Consider the following 18779-nt stretch of genomic DNA (forward strand, 5'->3'; position numbering starts at 1 on the left):
CAGAGGAATACCACCTTACCACAAGCACCTCAAGAGGAGGCTTCTCTCAGCTCTAGGTATGTGAGAGGGACCCTGAGTTTGCGGCCTCAAGTGGAATGGACACCGCGATGCCCTGACTCGAAATAAGGCCGGATATCCCTGCAGTGACTTCAATGCAGGCTCGTCTTGCATCTCCCAGGACGAAAGGATGTCTGAATCCCCTGTGGAAAGCACAGAGAAAGACTTAGTTCCCCACCTCATCGCGACCGGAGGCCTCACATCCTTTGAAAACTCCAGAGGTACGCGGAGATCAGTGCCTCCAAAGGAGACGATGCCTGACTCCTCGTGAAACTTGATAGGAGTCCCAGGATTCCTGTGGCACTTGGAAAGGGACACTTGGTCTCCCGCCTCAGCTGGAGAGGCGTCCAAATTGCCCTGCCAAGCCTCGAGGAGAATCCAGAGTTGTCCCTCGCAACTAGGCAGGAGTCCTGACGTGGCTGAACAAACACGTGGGTGGAAGGGCCATCCCCGTCGTAACTCGAGAATATACCCCAGGTTCCCGCCGCAATTCGAGAAAAACCATGAGACTTCCCCCTCGCCGCGAGATGAGGCCCGATTCCCCTGCACTGCGTGCAGAGCAATTCCGTGTTGCACATCACACATGAAAGTAGCCTTGATTTCCTTGATGGCACTCCAGAGAAACCCCAAGAACACTGTTTCAAGGCTAGAGGGATCCTGAGGTCACTGTAGCAACACGAAAGAGCTCCGTGGGCCAAAAATCAACTCGAGATGAGAGGTTAGTCCCTGGCTTCGACTCCAGAGGAATACCACCTTACCACAAGCACCTCAAGAGGAGGCTTCTCTCAGCTCTAGGTATGTGAGAGGGACCCTGAGTTTGCGGCCTCAAGTGGAATGGACACCGCGATGCCCTGACTCGAAATAAGGCCGGATATCCCTGCAGTGACTTGAATGCAGGCTCGTCTTGCATCTCCCAAGAAGAAAGGATGTCTGAATCCCCTGTGGAGACCACAGAGAAACACCTAGTTCCCCACCTCATCGCGACCGGAGGCCTCACATCCTTTGAAAACTCCAGAGGTACGCGGAGATCAGTGCCTCCAAAGGAGACGATGCCTGACTCCTCGTGAAACTTGATAGGAGTCCCAGGATTCTTGTGGCACGTGGAAAGGGACCCTTGGTCTCCCGCCTCAGCTGGAGAGGCGTCCCAATTGCCCTGCCAAGCCTCGAGGAGAATCCCGAGTTGTCCCTCGCAACTAGGCAGGAGTCCTGACATGGCTGAACAAACACGTGGGTGGAAGGGCCATCCCCGTCGTAACTCGAGAATATACCCCAGGTTCCCGCCGCAACTCGAGAAAAACTATGAGACTTCCCCCTCGATGCGAGATGAGGCCCGATTCCCCTGTATTGCGTGCAGAGCAATTCCGTCTTGCACATCACACATGAAAGGAGCCTTGATTTCCTTGATGGCACTCCAGAGAAACCCCAAGAACACTGTTTCAAGGATAGAGGGATCCTGAGGTCACTGTAGCAACACGAAAGAGCTCCGTCGGCCAAAAATCAACTCGAGATGAGAGGTTAGTCCCTGGCTTCGACTCCAGAGGAATACCACCTTACCACAAGCACCTCAAGAGGAGGCTTCTCTCAGCTCTAGGTATGTGAGAGGGACCCTGAGTTTGCGGCCTCAAGTGGAATGGACACCGCGATGCCCTGACTCGAAATAAGGCCGGATATCCCTGCAGTGACTGGAATGCAGCCTCGTCTTGCATCTCCCAAGACGAAAGGGTGTCTGAATCCCCTGTGGAGACCACAGAGAAAGACCTAGTTCCCCACCTCATCGCGACAGGAGGCCTCAAATCCTTTGAAAACTCCAGAGGTATGCGGAGATCAGTGCCTCCAAAGGAGACGATGCCTGACTCCTCGTGAAACTTGATAGGAGACCCAGGTTTCCTGTGGCACGTGGAAAGGGACCCTTGGTCTCCCGTCTCAGCTGGAGAGGCGTCCCAATTGCCTTGCCAAGCCTCGAGGAGAAACCCGAGTTGTGTCTCGCAACTAGGCAAGAGTCCTGACATGGCTGAACAAACACGTGTGTGGAAGGACCATCCCCGTCGTAACTCGAGAATATACCCCAGTTTCCCGCCGCAACTCGAGAAAACCATGAGACTTCCCCCTCGCCGCGAGATGAGGCCCGATTCCCCTGCACTGCGTGCAGAGCAATTCCGTGTTGCACATCACACATGAAAGGAGCCTTGATTTCCTTCATGGCACTCCGGAGAAAACCCAAGAACACTGTTTCAAGAATAGAGGGATCCTGAGGTCACTGTAGCAACACGAAAGAGCTCCGTGGGCCAAAAATCAACTCGAGATGAGAGGTTAGTCCCTGGCTTCGACTCCAGAGGAATACCACCTTACCACAAGCACCTCAAGAGGAGGCTTCTCTCAGCTCTAGGTATGTGAGAGGGACCCTGAGTTTGCGGCCTCAAGTGGAATGGACACCGCGATGCCCTGACTCGAAATAAGGCCGGATATCCCTGCAGTGACTTCAATGCAGGCTCGTCTTGCATCTCCCAAGAAGAAAGGATGTCTGAATCCCCTGTGGAGACCACAGAGAAACACCTAGTTCCCCACCTCATCGCGACCGGAGGCCTCACATCCTTTGAAAACTCCAGAGCTACGCGGAGATCAGTGCCTCCAAAGGAGACGATGCCTGACTCCTCGTGAAACTTGATAGGAGTCCCAGGATTCTTGTGGCACGTGGAAAGGGACCCTTGGTCTTCCGCCTCAGCTGGAGAGGCGTTCCAATTGCCCTGCCAAGCCTCGAGGAGAATCCCGAGTTGTCCCTCGCAACTAGGCAGGAGTCCTGACGTGGCTGAACAAACACGTGGGTGGAAGGGCCATCCCCGTCGTAACTCGAGAATATACCCCAGGTTCCCGCCGCAACTCGAGAAAAACCATGAGACTTCCCCCTCGATGCGAGATGAGGCCCGATTCCCCTGCACTGCGTGCAGAGCAATTCCGTCTTGCACATCACACATGAAAGGAGCCTTGATTTCCTTGATGGCACTCCAGAGAAACCCCAAGAACACTGTTTCAAGGATAGAGGGATCCTGAGGTCACTGTAGCAACAAGAAAGAACTCTGTGGACCAAAAATCAACTCGAAAAGAGAGGTTAGTCCCTGGATTCGTCTCCAGAGGAATACCACCTTACCACAAGCACCTCAAGAGGAGGCTTCTCTCAGCTCTAGGTATGTGAGAGGGACCCTGAGTTTGCGGCCTCAAGTGGAATGGACACCGCGATGCCCTGACTCGAAATAAGGCTGGATATCCCTGCAGTGACTTCAATGCAGGCTCGTCTTGCATCTCCCAGGACGAAAGGATGTCTGAATCCCCTATGGAAAGCACAGAGAAAGACTTAGTTCCCCACCTCATCGCGACCGATAGCCTCACATCCTTTGAAAACTTCAGAGGTACGCGGAGATCAGTGCCTCTAAAGGAGACGATGCCTGACTCCTCGTGAAACTTGATAGGAGTCCCAGGATTCCTGTGGCACTTGGAAAGGGACACTTGGTCTCCCGCCTCAGCTGGAGAGGAGTCCCAATTGCCCTGCCAAGCCTCGAGGAGAATCCAGAGTTTTCCCTCGCAACTAGGCAGGAGTCCTGACGTGGCTGAACAAACACGTGGGTGGAAGGGCCATCCCCGTCGTAACTCGAGAATATACCCCAGGTTCCCGCCGCAACTCGAGAAAAACCATGAGACTTCCCCCTTGCCGCGAGATGAGGCCCGATTCCCCTGCACTGCGTGCAGAGCAATTCGGTGTTGCACATCACACATGAAAGGAGCCTTGATTTCCTTGATGGCACTCCAGAGAAACCCCAAGAACACTGTTTCAAGGCTAGAGGGATCCTGAGGTCACTGTAGCAACACGAAAGAGCTCCGTGGGCCAAAAATCAACTCGAGATGAGAGGTTAGTCCCTGGCTTCGACTCCAGAGGAATACCACCTTACCACAAGCACCTCAAGAGGAGGTTTCTCTCTGCTCTAGGTATGTGAGAGGGATCCTGAGTTTGCGGCCTCAAGTGGAATGGACACCGCGATGCCCTGACTCGAAATAAGGCCGGATATCCCTGCAGTGACTTGAATGCAGGCTCGTCTTGCATCTCCCAAGAAGAAAGGATGTCTGAATCCCCTGTGGAGACCACAGAGAAACACCTAGTTCCCCACCTCATCGCGACCGGAGGCCTCACATCCTTTGAAAACTCCAGAGGTACGCGGAGATCAGTGCCTCCAAAGGAGACGATGCCTGACTCCTCGTGAAACTTGATAGGAGTCCCAGGATTCTTGTGGCACGTGGAAAGGGACCCTTGGTCTCCCGCCTCAGCTGGAGAGGCGTCCCAATTGCCCTGCCAAGCCTCGAGGAGAATCCCGAGTTGTCCCTCGCAACTAGGCAGGAGTCCTGACATGGCTGAACAAACACGTGGGTGGAAGGGCCATCCCCGTCGTAACTCGAGAATATACCCCAGGTTCCCGCCGCAACTCGAGAAAAACTATGAGACTTCCCCCTCGATGCGAGATGAGGCCCGATTCCCCTGTATTGCGTGCAGAGCAATTCCGTCTTGCACATCACACATGAAAGGAGCCTTGATTTCCTTGATGGCACTCCAGAGAAACCCCAAGAACACTGTTTCAAGGATAGAGGGATCCTGAGGTCACTGTAGCAACACGAAAGAGCTCCGTGGGCCAAAAATCAACTCGAGATGAGAGGTTAGTCCCTGGCTTCGACTCCAGAGGAATACCACCTTACCACAAGCACCTCAAGAGGAGGCTTCTCTCAGCTCTAGGTATGTGAGAGGGACCCTGAGTTTGCGGCCTCAAGTGGAATGGACACCGCGATGCCCTGACTCGAAATAAGGCCGGATATCCCTGCAGTGACTGGAATGCAGCCTCGTCTTGCATCTCCCAAGACGAAAGGGTGTCTGAATCCCCTGTGGAGACCACAGAGAAAGACCTAGTTCCCCACCTCATCGCGACAGGAGGCCTCAAATCCTTTGAAAACTCCAGAGGTATGCGGAGATCAGTGCCTCCAAAGGAGACGATGCCTGACTCCTCGTGAAACTTGATAGGAGACCCAGGTTTCCTGTGGCACGTGGAAAGGGACCCTTGGTCTCCCGTCTCAGCTGGAGAGGTGTCCCAATTGCCCTGCAAAGCCTCGAGGAGAATCCCGAGTTGTCCCTCGCAACTAGGCAGGATTCCTGACATGGCTGAACACACACGTGTGTGGAAGGGCCATCCCCGTCGTAACTCGAGAATATACCCCAGGTTCCCGCCGCAACTCGAGAAAAACCATGAGACTTCCCCCTCGCCACGAGATGAGGCCCGATTCCCCTGCACTGCGTGCAGAGCAATTCCGTGTTGCACAACACACATGAAAGGAGCCTTGATTTCCTTGATGGCACTCCAGAGAAACCCCAAGAACACTGTTTCAAGGCTAGAGGGATCCTGAGGTCACTGTAGCAACACGAAAGAGCTCCGTGGACCAAGAATCAACACGAGATGAGAGGTTAGTCCCTGGCTTCGACTCCTGAGGAATACCACCTTACCACAAGCACCTCAAGTGGAGGCTTCTCTCAGCTCTAGGTATGTGAGAGGGACCCTGAGTTTGCGACCTCAAGTGGAATGGACACCGCGATGCCCTGACTCGAAATAAGGCCGGATATCCCTGCAGTGACTTGAATGCAGGCTCGTCTTGCATCTCCCAAGAAAAAAGGATGTCTGAATCCCCTGTGGAGACCACAGAGAAACACCTAGTTCCCCACCTCATCGCGACCGGAGGCCTCACATCCTTTGAAAACTCCAGAGGTACGCGGAGATCAGTGCCTCCAAAGGAGACGATGCCTGACTCCTCGTGAAACTTGATAGGAGTCCCAGGATTCTTGTGGCACGTGAAAAGGGACCCTTGGTCTCCCGCCTCAGCTGGAGAGGCGTCCCAATTGCCCTGCCAAGCCTCGAGGAGAATCCCGAGTTGTCCCTCGCAACTAGGCAGGAGTCCTGACGTGGCTGAACAAACACGTGGGTGGAAGGGCCACCCCGTCGTAACTCGAGAATATACCCCAGGTTCCCGCCGCAACTCGAGAAAAACCATGAGACTTCCCCCTCGATGCGAGATGAGGCCCGATTCCCCTGTACTGCGTGCAGAGCAATTCCGTCTTGCACATCACACATGAAAGGAGCCTTGATTTCCTTGATGGCACTCCAGAGAAACCCCAAGAACACTGTTTCAAGGATAGAGGGATCCTGAGGTCACTGTAGCAACACGAAAGAACTCTGTGGACCAAAATTCAACTCGAAAAGAGAGGTTAGTCCCTGGATTCGTCTCCAGAGGAATACAACCTTACCACAAGCACCTCAAGAGGAGGCTTCTCTCAGCTCTAGGTATGTGAGAGGGACCCTGAGTTTGCGGCCTCAAGTGGAATGGACACCGCGATGCCCTGACTCGAAATAAGGCCGGATATCCCTGCAGTGACTTCAATGCAGGCTCGTCTTGCATCTCCCAGGACGAAAGGATGTCTGAATCCCCTGTGGAAAGCACAGAGAAAGACTTAGTTCCCCACCTCATCGCGACCGATAGCCTCACATCCTTTGAAAACTCCAGAGGTACGCGGAGATCAGTGCCTCCAAAGGAGACGATGCCTGACTCCTCGTGAAACTTGATAGGAGTCCCAGGATTCCTGTGGCACGTGGAAAGGGACCCTTGGTCTCCCGCCTCAGCTGGAGAGGCATCCCAATTGCCTTGCCAAGCCTCGAGGAGAATCCCGAGTTGTCCCTCGCAACTAGGCAGGAGTCCTGACGTGGCTGAACAAACACATGTGTGGAAGGGCCATCCCCGTCGTAACTCGAGAATATACCCCAGGTTCCCACCGCAACTCGAGAAAAACCATGAGACTTCCCCCTCGCCGCGAGATGAGGCCCGATTCCCCTGCACTGCATGCAGAGCAATTCTGTGTTGCACATCACACATGAAAGGAGCCTTGATTTCCTTCATGGCACTCCAGAGAAACCCCAAGAACACTGTTTCAAGGCTAGAGGGATCCTGAGGTCACTGTAGCAACACGAAAGAGCTCCGTGGACCAAAAATCAACTCGAGATGAGAGGTTAGTCCCTGGCTTCGTCTCCAGAGGAATACCACCTTACCACAAGCACCTCAAGAGGAGGCTTCTCTCAGCTCTAGGTATGTGAGAGGGACCCTGAGTTTGCGGCCTCAAGTGGAATGGACACCGCGAAGCCCTGACTCGAAATAAGGCCGGATATCCCTGCAGTGACTGGAATGCAGGCTCGTCTTGCATCTCCCAAAACGAAAGGGTGTCTGAATCCCCTGTGGAGATCACAGAGAAAGACCTAGTTCCCCACCTCATCGCGACAGGAGGCCTCAAATCCTTTGAAAACTCCAGAGGTATGCGGAGATCAGTGCCTCCAAAGGAGACGATGCCTGACTCCTCGTGAAACTTGATAGGAGACCCAGGATTCCTGTGGCACGTGGAAAGGGACCCTTGGTCTCCCGTCTCAGATGGACAGGCGTCCCAATTGCCCTGCCAAGCCTCGAGGAGAATCCCGAGTTGTCCCCCGCAACTAGGCAGGAGTCCTGACATGGCTGAACACACACGTGTGTGGAAGGGCCATCCCCGTCGTAACTCGAGAATATACCCCAGGTTCCCGCCGCAACTCGAGAAAAACCATGAGACTTCCCCCTCGCCGCGAGATGAGGCCCGATTCCCCTGCACTGCGTGCAGAGCAATTCCGTGTTGCACATCACACATGAAAGGAGCCTTGATTTCCTTGATGGCACTCCAGAGAAACCCCAAGAACACTGTTTCAAGGCTAGAGGGATCCTGAGGTCACTGTAGCAACACGAAAGAGCTCCGTGGACCAAGAATCAACACGAGATGAGAGGTTAGTCCCTGGCTTCGACTCCTGAGGAATACCACCTTACCACAAGCACCTCAAGAGGAGGCTTCTCTCAGCTCTAGGTATGTGAGAGGGATCCTGAGTTTGCGGCCTCAAGTGGAATGGACACCGCGATGCCCTGACTCGAAATAAGGCCGGATATCCCTGCAGTGACTTGAATGCAGGCTCGTCTTGCATCTCCCAAGAAGAAAGGATGTCTGAATCCCCTGTGGAGACCACAGAGAAACACCTAGTTCCCCACCTCATCGCGACCGGAGGCCTCACATCCTTTGAAAACTCCAGAGGTACACGGAGATCAGTGCCTCCAAAGGAGACGATGCCTGACTCCTCGTGAAACTTGATAGGAGTCCCAGGATTCTTGTGGCACGTGGAAAGGGACCCTTGGTCTCACGCCTCAGCTGGAGAGGCGTTCCAATTGCCCTGCCAAGCCTCGAGGAGAATTCCGAGTTGTCCCTCGCAACTAGGCAGGAATCCTGACGTGGCTGAACAAACACGTGGGTGGAAGGGCCTTCCCCGTCGTAACTCGAGAATATACCCCAGGTTCCCGCCGCAACTCGAGAAAAACCATGAGACTTCCCCCTCGATGCGAGATGAGGCCCGATTCCCCTGTACTGCGTGCAGAGCAATTCCGTGTTGCACATCACACATGAAAGGAGCCTTGATTTCCTTGATGGCACTCCAGAGAAACCCCAAGAACACTGTTTCAAGGCTAGAGGGATCCTGAGGTCACTGTAGCAACACGAAAGAACTCTGTGGACCAAAAATCAACTCGAAAAGAGAGGTTAGTCCCTGGATTCGCCTCCAGAGGAATACCACCTTACCTCAAGCACCTCAAGAGGAGGCTTCTCTCAGCTCTAGGTATGTGAGAGGGACCCTGAGTTTGCGGCCTCAAGTGGAATGGACACCGCGATGCCCTGACTCGAAATAAGGCCGGATATCCCTGCAGTGGCTTCAATGCAGGCTCGTCTTGCATCTCCCAGGACGAAAGGATGTCTGAATCCCCTGGGGAAAGCACAGAGGAAGACTTAGTTCCCCACCTCATCACGACCGATAGCCTCACATCCTTTGAAAACTCCAGAGGTACGCGGAGATCAGTGCCTCCAAAGGAGACGATGCCTGACTCCTCGTGAAACTTGATAGGAGTCCCAGGATTCCTGTGGCACTTGGAAAGGGACACTTGGTCTCCCGCCTCAGGTGGAGAGGCGTCCCAATTTCCCTGCCAAGCCTCGAGGAGAATCCAGCGTTGTCCCTCGCAACTAGGCAGGAGTCCTGACGTCGCTGAAGAAACACGTGGGTGGAAGGGCCATCCCCGTCGTAACTCGAGAATATACCCCAGGTTCCCGCCGCAACTCGAGAAAAACCATGAGACTTCCCCCTCGCCGCGAGATGAGGCCCGATTCCCCTGCACTGCGTGCAGAGCAATTCGGTGTTGCACATCACACATGAAAGGAGCCTTGATTTCCTTGATGGCACTCCAGAGAAACCCCAAGAACACTGTTTCAAGGCTAGAGGGATCCTGAGGTCACTGTAGCAACACGAAAGAGCTCCGTGGGCCAAAAATCAACTCGAGATGAGAGGTTAGTCCCTGGCTTCGACTCCAGAGGAATACCACCTTACCACAAGCACCTCAAGAGGAGGCTTCTCTCAGCTCTAGGTATGTGAGAGGGACCCTGAGTTTGCGGCCTCAAGTGGAATGGACACCGCGATGCCCTGACGCGACATAAGGCTGGATATTCCTGCAGTGACTTGAATGAAGGCTCGTCTTGCATCTCCCAAGATGAAAGGATGTCTGAATCCCCTGTGGAGACCACAGAGAAAGACCTAGTTCCCCACCTCATCGCGACCGGAGGCCTCACATCCTTTGAAAACTCCAGAGGTACGCGGAGATCAGTGCCTCCAAAGGAGACGATGCCTGACTCCTCGTGAAACTTGATAGGAGTCCCAGGATTCCTGTGGCACGTGGAAAGGGACCCTTGGTCTCCCGCCTCAGCTGGAGAGGCGTCCCAATTGCCTTGCCAAGCCTCGAGGAGAATCCCGAGTTGTGTCTCGCAACTAGCAAGAGTCCTGACGTGGCTGAACAAACACATGTGTGGAAGGGCCATCCCCGTCGTAACTCGAGAATATACCCCAGGTTCCCGCCGCAACTCGAGAAAAACCATGAGACTTCCCCGACGCCGCGAGATGAGGCCCGATTCCCCTGCACTGCGTGCAGAGCAATTCTGTGTTGCACATCACACATGAAAGGAGCCTTGATTTCCTTGATGGCACTCCAGAGAAACCCCAAGAACACTGTTTCAAGGCTAGAGGGATCCTGAGGTCACTGTAGCAACACGAAAGAGCTCCGTGGACCAAAAATCAACTCGAGATGAGAGGTTAGTCCCTGGCTTCGACTCCAGAGGAATACCACCTTACCACAAGCACCTCAAGAGGAGGCTTCTCTCAGCTCTAGGTATGTGAGAGGGACCCTGAGTTTGCGGCCTCAAGTGGAATGGACACCGCGATGCCCTGACTGGAAATAAGGCCGGATATCCCTGCAGTGATTGAATGCAGGCTCGTCTTGCATCTCCCAAGAAGAAAGGGTGTCTGAATCCCCTGTGGAGACCACAGAGAAACACCTAGTTTCCCACCTCATCGCGACCGGAGGCCTCACATCTTTTGAAAACTCCAGAGGTACGCGGAGATCAGTGCCTCCAAAGGAGACGATGCCTGACTCCTCGTGAAACTTGATAGGAGTCCCAGGATTCTTGTGGCACGTGGAAAGGGACCCTTGGTCTCCCGCCTCAGCTGGAGAGGCGTTCCAATTGCCCTGCCAAGCCTCGAGGAGAATCCCGAGTTGTCCCTCGCAACTAGGCAGGAGTCCTGACGTGGCTGAACAAACACGTGGGTGGAAGGGCCATCCCCGTCGTAACTCGAGAATATACCCCAGGTTCCCGCCGCAACTCGAGAAAAACCATGAGACTTCCCCCTCGTCGCGAGATGAGGCCCGATTCCCCTGCACTACGTGCAGAGCAATTCTGTGTTGCACATCACACATGAAAGGAGCCTTCATTTCCTTCATGGCACTCCAGAGAAAACCCAAGAACACTGTTTCAAGGCTAGAGGGATCCTGAGGTCACTGTAGCAACACGAAAGAGCTCCGTGGACCAAAAATCAACTCGAGATGACAGGTTAGTCCCTGGCTTCGACTCCAGAGGAATACCACCTTACCACAAGCACCTCAAAAGGAGGCTTCTCTCAGCTCTAGGTATGTGAGAGGGACCCTGAGTTTGCGGCCTCAAGTGGAATGGACACCGCGATGCCCTGACTCGAAATAAGGCCGGATATCCCTGCAGTGACTTCAATGCAGGCTCGTCTTGCATCTCCCAGGACGAAAGGATGTCTGAATCCCCTGTGGAAAGCACAGAGAAAGACTTAGTTCCCCACCTCATCGCGACCGGAGGCCTCACATCCTTTGAAAACTCCAGAGGTACGCGGAGATCAGTGCCTCCAAAGGAGACGATGCCTGACTCCTCGTGAAACTTGATAGGAGTCCCAGGATTCCTGTGGCACTTGGAAAGGGACACTTGGTCTCCCGCCTAGGCTGGAGAGGCGTCCCAATTGCCCTGCCAAGCCTCGAGGAGAATCCAGAGTTGTCCCTCGCAACTAGGCAGGAGTCCTGACGTGGCTGAACAAACACGTGGGTGGAAGGGCCATCCCCGTCGTAACTCGAGAATATACCCCAGGTTCCCGCCGCAACTCGAGAAAAACCATGAGACTTCCCCCTCGCCGCGAGATGAGGCCCGATTCCCCTGCACTGCGTGCAGAGCAATTCCGTGTTGCACATCACAAATGAAAGGAGCCTTGATTTCCTTGATGGCACTCCAGAGAAACCCCAAGAACACTGTTTCAAGGCTGAGGGATCCTGAGGTCACTGTAGCAACACGAAAGAGCTCCGTGGGCCAAAAATCAACTCGAGATGAGAGGTTAGTCCCTGGCTTCGACTCCAGAGGAATACCACCTTACCACAAGCACCTCAAGAGGAGGCTTATCTCAGCTCTAGGTATGTGAGAGGGACCCTGAGTTTGCGGCCTCAAGTGGAATGGACACCGCAACGCCCTGACGCGAAATAAGGCTGGATATCCCTGCAGTGACTTGAATGCAGGCTCGTCTTGCATCTCCCAAGGTGAAAGGATGTCTGAATCCCCTGTGGAGACCACAGAGAAAGACCTAGTTCCCCACCTCATCGCGACCGGAGGCCTCACATCCTTTGAAAACTCCAGAGGTACGCGGAGATCAGTGCCTCCAAAGGAAACGATCCCTGACTCCTCGTGAAACTTGATAGGAGTCCCAGGATTCCTGTGGCACGTGGAAAGGGACCCTTGGTCTCCCGCCTCAGCTGGAGAGGCGTCCCAATTGCCTTGCCAAGCCTCGAGGAGAATCCCGAGGTGTGTCTCGCAACTAGGCAAGAGTCCTGACATGGCTGAACAAACACGTGTGTGGAAGGGCCATCCCCGTCGTAACTCGAGAATATACCCCAGGTTCCCGCCGCAACTCGAGAAAACCATGAGACTTCCCCCTCGCCGCGAGATGAGGCCCGATTCCCCTGCACTGCGTGCAGAGCAATTCTGTGTTGCACATCACACATGAAAGGAGCCTTGATTTCCTTCATGGCACTCCAGAGAAAACCCAAGAACACTGTTTCAAGAATAGAGGGATCCTGAGGTCACTGTAGCAACACGAAAGAGCTCCGTGGACCAAAAATCAACTCGAGATGAGAGGTTAGTCCCTGGCTTCGACTCCAGAGGAATACCACCTTACCACAAGCACCTCAAGAGGAGGCTTCTCTCAGCTCTAGGTATGTGAGAGGGACCCTGAGTTTGCGGCCTCAAGTGGAATGGACACCGCGATGCCCTGACTCGAAATAAGGCCGGATATCCCTGCAGTGACTTGAATGCAGGCTCGTCTTGCATCTTCCAAGAAGAAAGGATGTCTGAATCCCCTGTGGAGACCACAGAGAAACACCTAGTTCCCCACCTCATCGCGACCGGAGGCCTCACATCCTTTGAAAACTCCAGAGGTACGCGGAGATCAGTGCCTCCAAAGGAGACGATGCCTGACTCCTCGTGAAACTTGATAGGAGTCCCAGGATTCTTGTGGAACGTGGAAAGGGACCCTTGGTCTCCCGCCTCAGCTGGAGAGGCGTTCCAATTGCCCTGCCAAGCCTCGAGGAGAATCCCGAGTTGTCCCTCGCAACTAGGCAGGAGTCCTGACGTGGCTGAACAAACACGTGGGTGGAAGGGCCATCCCCGTCGTAACTCGAGAATATACCCCAGGTTCCCGCCGCAACTCGAGAAAAACCATGAGACTTCCCCCTCGATGCGAGATGAGGCCCGATTCCCCTGTACTGCGTGCAGAGCAATTCCGTCTTGCACGTCACACATGAAAGGAGCCTTGACTTCCTTGATGGCACTCCAGAGAAACCCCAAGAACACTGTTTCAAGGATAGAGGGATCCTGAGGTCACTGTAGCAACACGAAAGAACTCTGTGGACCAAAAATCAACTCGAAAAGAGAGGTTAGTCCCTGGATTCGTCTCCAGAGGAATACCACCTTACCACAAGCACCTCAAGAGGAGGCTTCTCTCAGCTCTAGGTATGTGAGAGGGACCCTGAGTTTGCGGCCTCAAGTGGAATGGACACCGCGATGCCCTGACTCGAAATAAGGCCGGATATCCCTGCAGTGACTTCAATGCAGGCTCGTCTTGCATCTCCCAGGACGAAAGGATGTCTGAATCCCCTGTGGAAAGCACAGAGAAAGACTTAGTTCCCCACCTCATCGCGACCGATAGCCTCACATCCTTTGAAAACTCCAGAGGTACGCGGAGATCAGTGCCTCCAAAGGAGACGATGCCTGGCTCCTCGGGAAACTTGATAGGAGTCCCAGGATTCTTGTGGCACTTGGAAAGGGACACTTGGTCTCCCGCCTCAGCTGGAGAGGCGTCCCAATTTCCCTGCCAAGCCTCGAGGAGAATCCAGCGTTGTCCCTCGCAACTAGGCAGGAGTCCTGACGTGGCTGAAGAAACACGTGGGTGGAAGGGCCATCCCCGTCGTAACTCGAGAATATACCCCAGGTTCCCGCCGCAACTCGAGAAAAACCATGAGACTTCCCCCTCGCCGCGAGATGAGGCCCGATTCCCCTGCACTGCGTGCAGAGCAATTCCGTGTTGCACATCACACATGAAAGGAGCCTTGATTTCCTTGATGGCACTCCAGAGAAACCCCAAGAACACTGTTTCAAGGCTAGAGGGATCCTGAGGTCACTGTAGCATCACGAAAGAGCTCCGTGGGCCAAAAATCAACTCGAGATGAGAGGTTAGTCCCTGGCTTCGACTCCAGAGGAATACCACCTTACCACAAGCACCTCAAGAGGAGGCTTCTCTCAGCTCTAGGTATGTGAGAGGGACCCTGAGTTTGCGGCCTCAAGTGGAATGGACACCGCGATGCCCTGACTCGAAATAAGGCTGGATATCCCTGCAGTGACTTGAATGCAGGCTCGTCTTGCATCTCCCAAGATGAAAGGATGTCTGAATCCCCTGTGGAGACCACAGAGAAAGACCTAGTTCCCCACCTCATCGCAACCGGAGGCCTCACATCCTTTGAAAACTCCAGAGGTATGCGGAGATCAGTGCCTCCAAAGGAGACGATGCCTGACTCCTCGTGAAACTTGATAGGAGTCCCAGGATTCCTGTGGCACGTGGAAAGGGACCCTTGGTCTCCCGCCTCAGCTGGAGAGGCGTCCCAATTGCCTTGCCAAGCCTCGAGGAGAATCCCGAGTTGTGTCTCGCAACTAGCAAGAGTCCTGACGTGGCTGAACAAACACATGTGTGGAAGGGCCATCCCCGTCGTAACTCGAGAATATACCCCAGGTTCCCGCCGCAACTCGAGAAAAACCATGAGACTTCCCCGTCGCCTCGAGATGAGGCCCGATTCCCCTGCACTGCGTGCAGAGCAATTCTGTGTTGCACATCACACATGAAAGGAGCCTTGATTTCCTTGATGGCACTCCAGAGAAACCCCAAGAACACTGTTTCAAGGCTAGAGGGATCCTGAGGTCACTGTAGCAACACGAAAGAGCTCCGTGGACCAAAAATCAACTCGAGATGAGAGGTTAGTCCCTGGCTTCGACTCCAGAGGAATACCACCTTACCACAAGCACCTCAAGAGGAGGCTTCTCTCAGCTCTAGGTATGTGAGAGGGACCCTGAGTTTGCGGCCTCAAGTGGAATGGACACCGCGATGCCCTGACTCGAAATAAGGCCGGATATCCCTGCAGTGACTGGAATGCAGCCTCGTCTTGCATCTCCCAAGACGAAAAGGTGTCTGAATCCCCTGTGGAGACCACAGAGAAAGACCTAGTTCCCCACCTCATCGCGACAGGAGGCCTCAAATCCTTTGAAAACTCCAGAGGTATGCGGAGATCAGTGCCTCCAAAGGAGACGATGCCTGACTCGTCGTGAAACTTGATAGGAGACCCAGGATTCCTGTGGCACGTGGAAAGGGACCCTTGGTCTCCCGTCTCAGCTGGAGAGGCGTCCCAATTGCCCTGCAAAGCCTCGAGGAGAATCCCGAGTTGTCCCTCGCAACTAGGCAGGAGTCCTGACATGGCTGAACACACACGTGTGTGGAAGGGCCATCCCCGTCGTAACTCGAGAATATACCCCAGGTTCCCGCCGCAAGTCGAGAAAAACCATGAGACTTCCCCCTCGCCGCGAGATGAGGCCCGATTCCCCTGCACTGCGTGCAGAGCAATTCCGTGTTGCACATCACACATGAAAGGAGCCTTGATTTCCTTGATGGCACTCCAGAGAAACCCCAAGAACACTGTTTCAAGGCTAGAGGGATCCTGAGGTCACTGTAGCAACACGAAAGAGCTCCGTGGACCAAGAATCAACACGAGATGAGTGGTTAGTCCCTGGCTTCGACTCCTGAGGAATACCACCTTACCACAAGCACCTCAAGAGGAGGCTTCTCTCAGCTCTAGGTATGTGAGAAGGATCCTGAGTTTGCGGCCTCAAGTGGAATGGACACCGCGATGCCCTGACTCGAAATAAGGCCGGATATCCCTGCAGTGACTTGAATGCAGGCTCGTCTTGCATCTCCCAAGAAGAAAGGATGTCTGAATCCCCTGTGGAGACCACAGAGAAACACCTAGTTCCCCACCTCATAGCGACCGGAGGCCTCACATCCTTTGAAAACTCCAGAGGTACGCGGAGATCAGTGCCTCCAAAGGAGACGATGCCTGACTCCTCGTGAAACTTGATAGGAGACCCAGGATTCTTGTGGCACGTGGAAAGGGACCCTTGGTCTCCCGCCTCAGCTGGAGAGGCGTTCCAATTGCCCTGCCAAGCCTCGAGGAGAATCCCGAGTTGTCCCTCGCAACTAGGCAGGAGTCCTGACGTGGCTGAACAAACACGTGGGTGGAAGGGTCATCCCCGTCGTAACTCGAGAATATACCCCAGGTTCCCGCCGCAACTCGAGAAAAACCATGAGACTTCCCCCTCGCCGCGAGATGAGGCCCGATTCCCCTGCACTGCGTGCAGAGCAATTCTGTGTTGCACATCACACATGAAAGGAGCCTTGATTTCCTTCCTGGCACTCCAGAGAAAACCCAAGAACACTGTTTCAAGGCTAGAGGGATCCTGAGGTCACTGTAGCAACACGAAAGAGCTCCGTGGACCAAAAATCAACTCGAGATGAGAGGTTAGTCCCTGGCTTCGACTCCAGAGGAATACCACCTTACCACAAGCACCTCAAGAGGAGGCTTCTCTCAGCTCTAGGTATGTGAGAGGGACCCTGAGTTTGCGGCCTCAAGTGGAATGGACACCGCGATGCCCTGACTCGAAATAAGGCCGGATATCCCTGCAGTGACTGGAATGCAGGCTCGTCTTGCATCTCCCAAGAAGAAAGGGTGTCTGAATCCCCTGTGGAGACCACAGAGAAAGACCTAGTTCCCCACCTCATCGCGACAGGAGGCCTCAAATCCTTTGAAAACTCCAGAGGTATGCGGAGATCAGTGCCTCCAAAGGAGACGATGCCTGACTCCTCGTGAAACTTGATAGGAGACCCAGGATTCCTGTGGCACGTGGAAAGGGACTCTTGGTCTCCCGTCTCAGCTGGAGAGGCGTCCCAATTGCCCTGCAAAGCCTCGAGGAGAATCCCGAGTTGTCCCTCGCAACTAGGCAGGAGTCCTGACATGGCTGAACACACACGTGTGTGGAAGGGCCATCCCCGTCGTAACTCGAGAATATACCCCAGGTTCCCGCCGCAACTCGAGAAAAACCATGAGACTTCCCCCTCGCCGCGAGATGAGGCCCGATTCCCCTGCACTGCATGCAGAGCAATTCCGTGTTGCACATCACACATGAAAGGAGCCTTGATTTCCTTGATGGCACTCCAGAGAAACCCCAAGAACACTGTTTCAAGACTAGAGGGATCCTGAGGTCACTGTAGCAACACGAAAGAGCTCCGTGGACCAAGAATCAACACGAGATGAGAGGTTAGTCCCTGGCTTCGACTCCTGAAGAATACCACCTTACCACAAGCACCTCAAGAGGAGGCTTCTCTCAGCTCTAGGTATGTGAGAGGGATCCTGAGTTTGCGGCCTCAAGTGGAATGGACACCGCGATGCCCTGACTCGAAATAAGCCGGATATCCCTGCAGTGACTTCAATGCAGGCTCGTCTTGCATCTCCCAAGATGAAAGGATGTCTGAATCCCCTGTGGAGACCACAGAGAAACACCTAGTTCCCCACCTCATCGCGACCGGAGGCCTCACATCCTTTAAAAACTCCAGAGGTACGCGGAGATCAGTGCCTCCAAAGGAGACGATGCCTGACTCCTCGTGAAACTTGATAGGAGTCCCAGGATTCTTGTGGCACGTGGAAAGGGACCCTTGGTCTCCCGCCTCAGCTGGAGAGGCGTTCCAATTGCCCTGCCAAGCCTCGAGGAGAATCCCGAGTTGTCCCTCGCAACTAGGCAGGAGTCCTGACGTGGCTGAACAAACACGTGGGTGGAAGGGCCATCCCCGTCGTAACTCGAGAATATACCCCAGGTTCCCGCCGCAACTCGAGAAAAACCATGAGACTTCCCCCTCGATGCGAGATGAGGCCCGATTTCCCTGTACTGCGTGCAGAGCAATTCCGTCTTGCACATCACACATGAAAGGAGCCTTGATTTCCTTGATGGCACTCCAGAGAAACCCCAAAAACACTGTTTCAAGGATAGAGGGATCCTGAGGTCACTGTAGCAACACGAAAGAACCCTGTGGACCAAAAATCAACTCGAAAAGAGAGGTTAGTCCCTGGATTCGTCTCCAGAGGAATACCACCTTACCACAAGCACCTCAAGAGGAGGCTTCTCTCAGCTCTAGGTATGTGAGAGGGACCCTGAGTTTGCGGCCTCAAGTGGAATGGACACCGCGATGCCCTGACTCGAAATAAGGCCGGATATCCCTGCAGTGACTTCAATGCAGGCTCGTCTTGCATCTCCCAGGACGAAAGGATGTCTGAATCCCCTGGGGAAAGCACAGAGAAAGACTTAGTTCCCCACCTCATCGCGACCGATAGCCTAACATCCTTTGAAAACTCCAGAGGTACGCGGAGATCAGTGCCTCCAAAGGAGACGATGCCTGACTCCTCGTGAAACTTGATAGAAGTCCCAGGATTCCTGTGGCACTTGGAAAGGGACACTTGGTCTCCCGCCTCAGCTGGAGAGGCGTCCCAATTGCCCTGCCAAGCCTCGAGGAGAATCCAGAGTTGTCCCTCGCAACTAGGCAGGAGTCCTGACGTCGCTG

This window comes from Cervus elaphus, chromosome 19 (assembly GCF_910594005.1).
Source record: "Cervus elaphus chromosome 19, mCerEla1.1, whole genome shotgun sequence".
Lineage (NCBI taxonomy): Eukaryota > Metazoa > Chordata > Mammalia > Artiodactyla > Cervidae > Cervus > Cervus elaphus.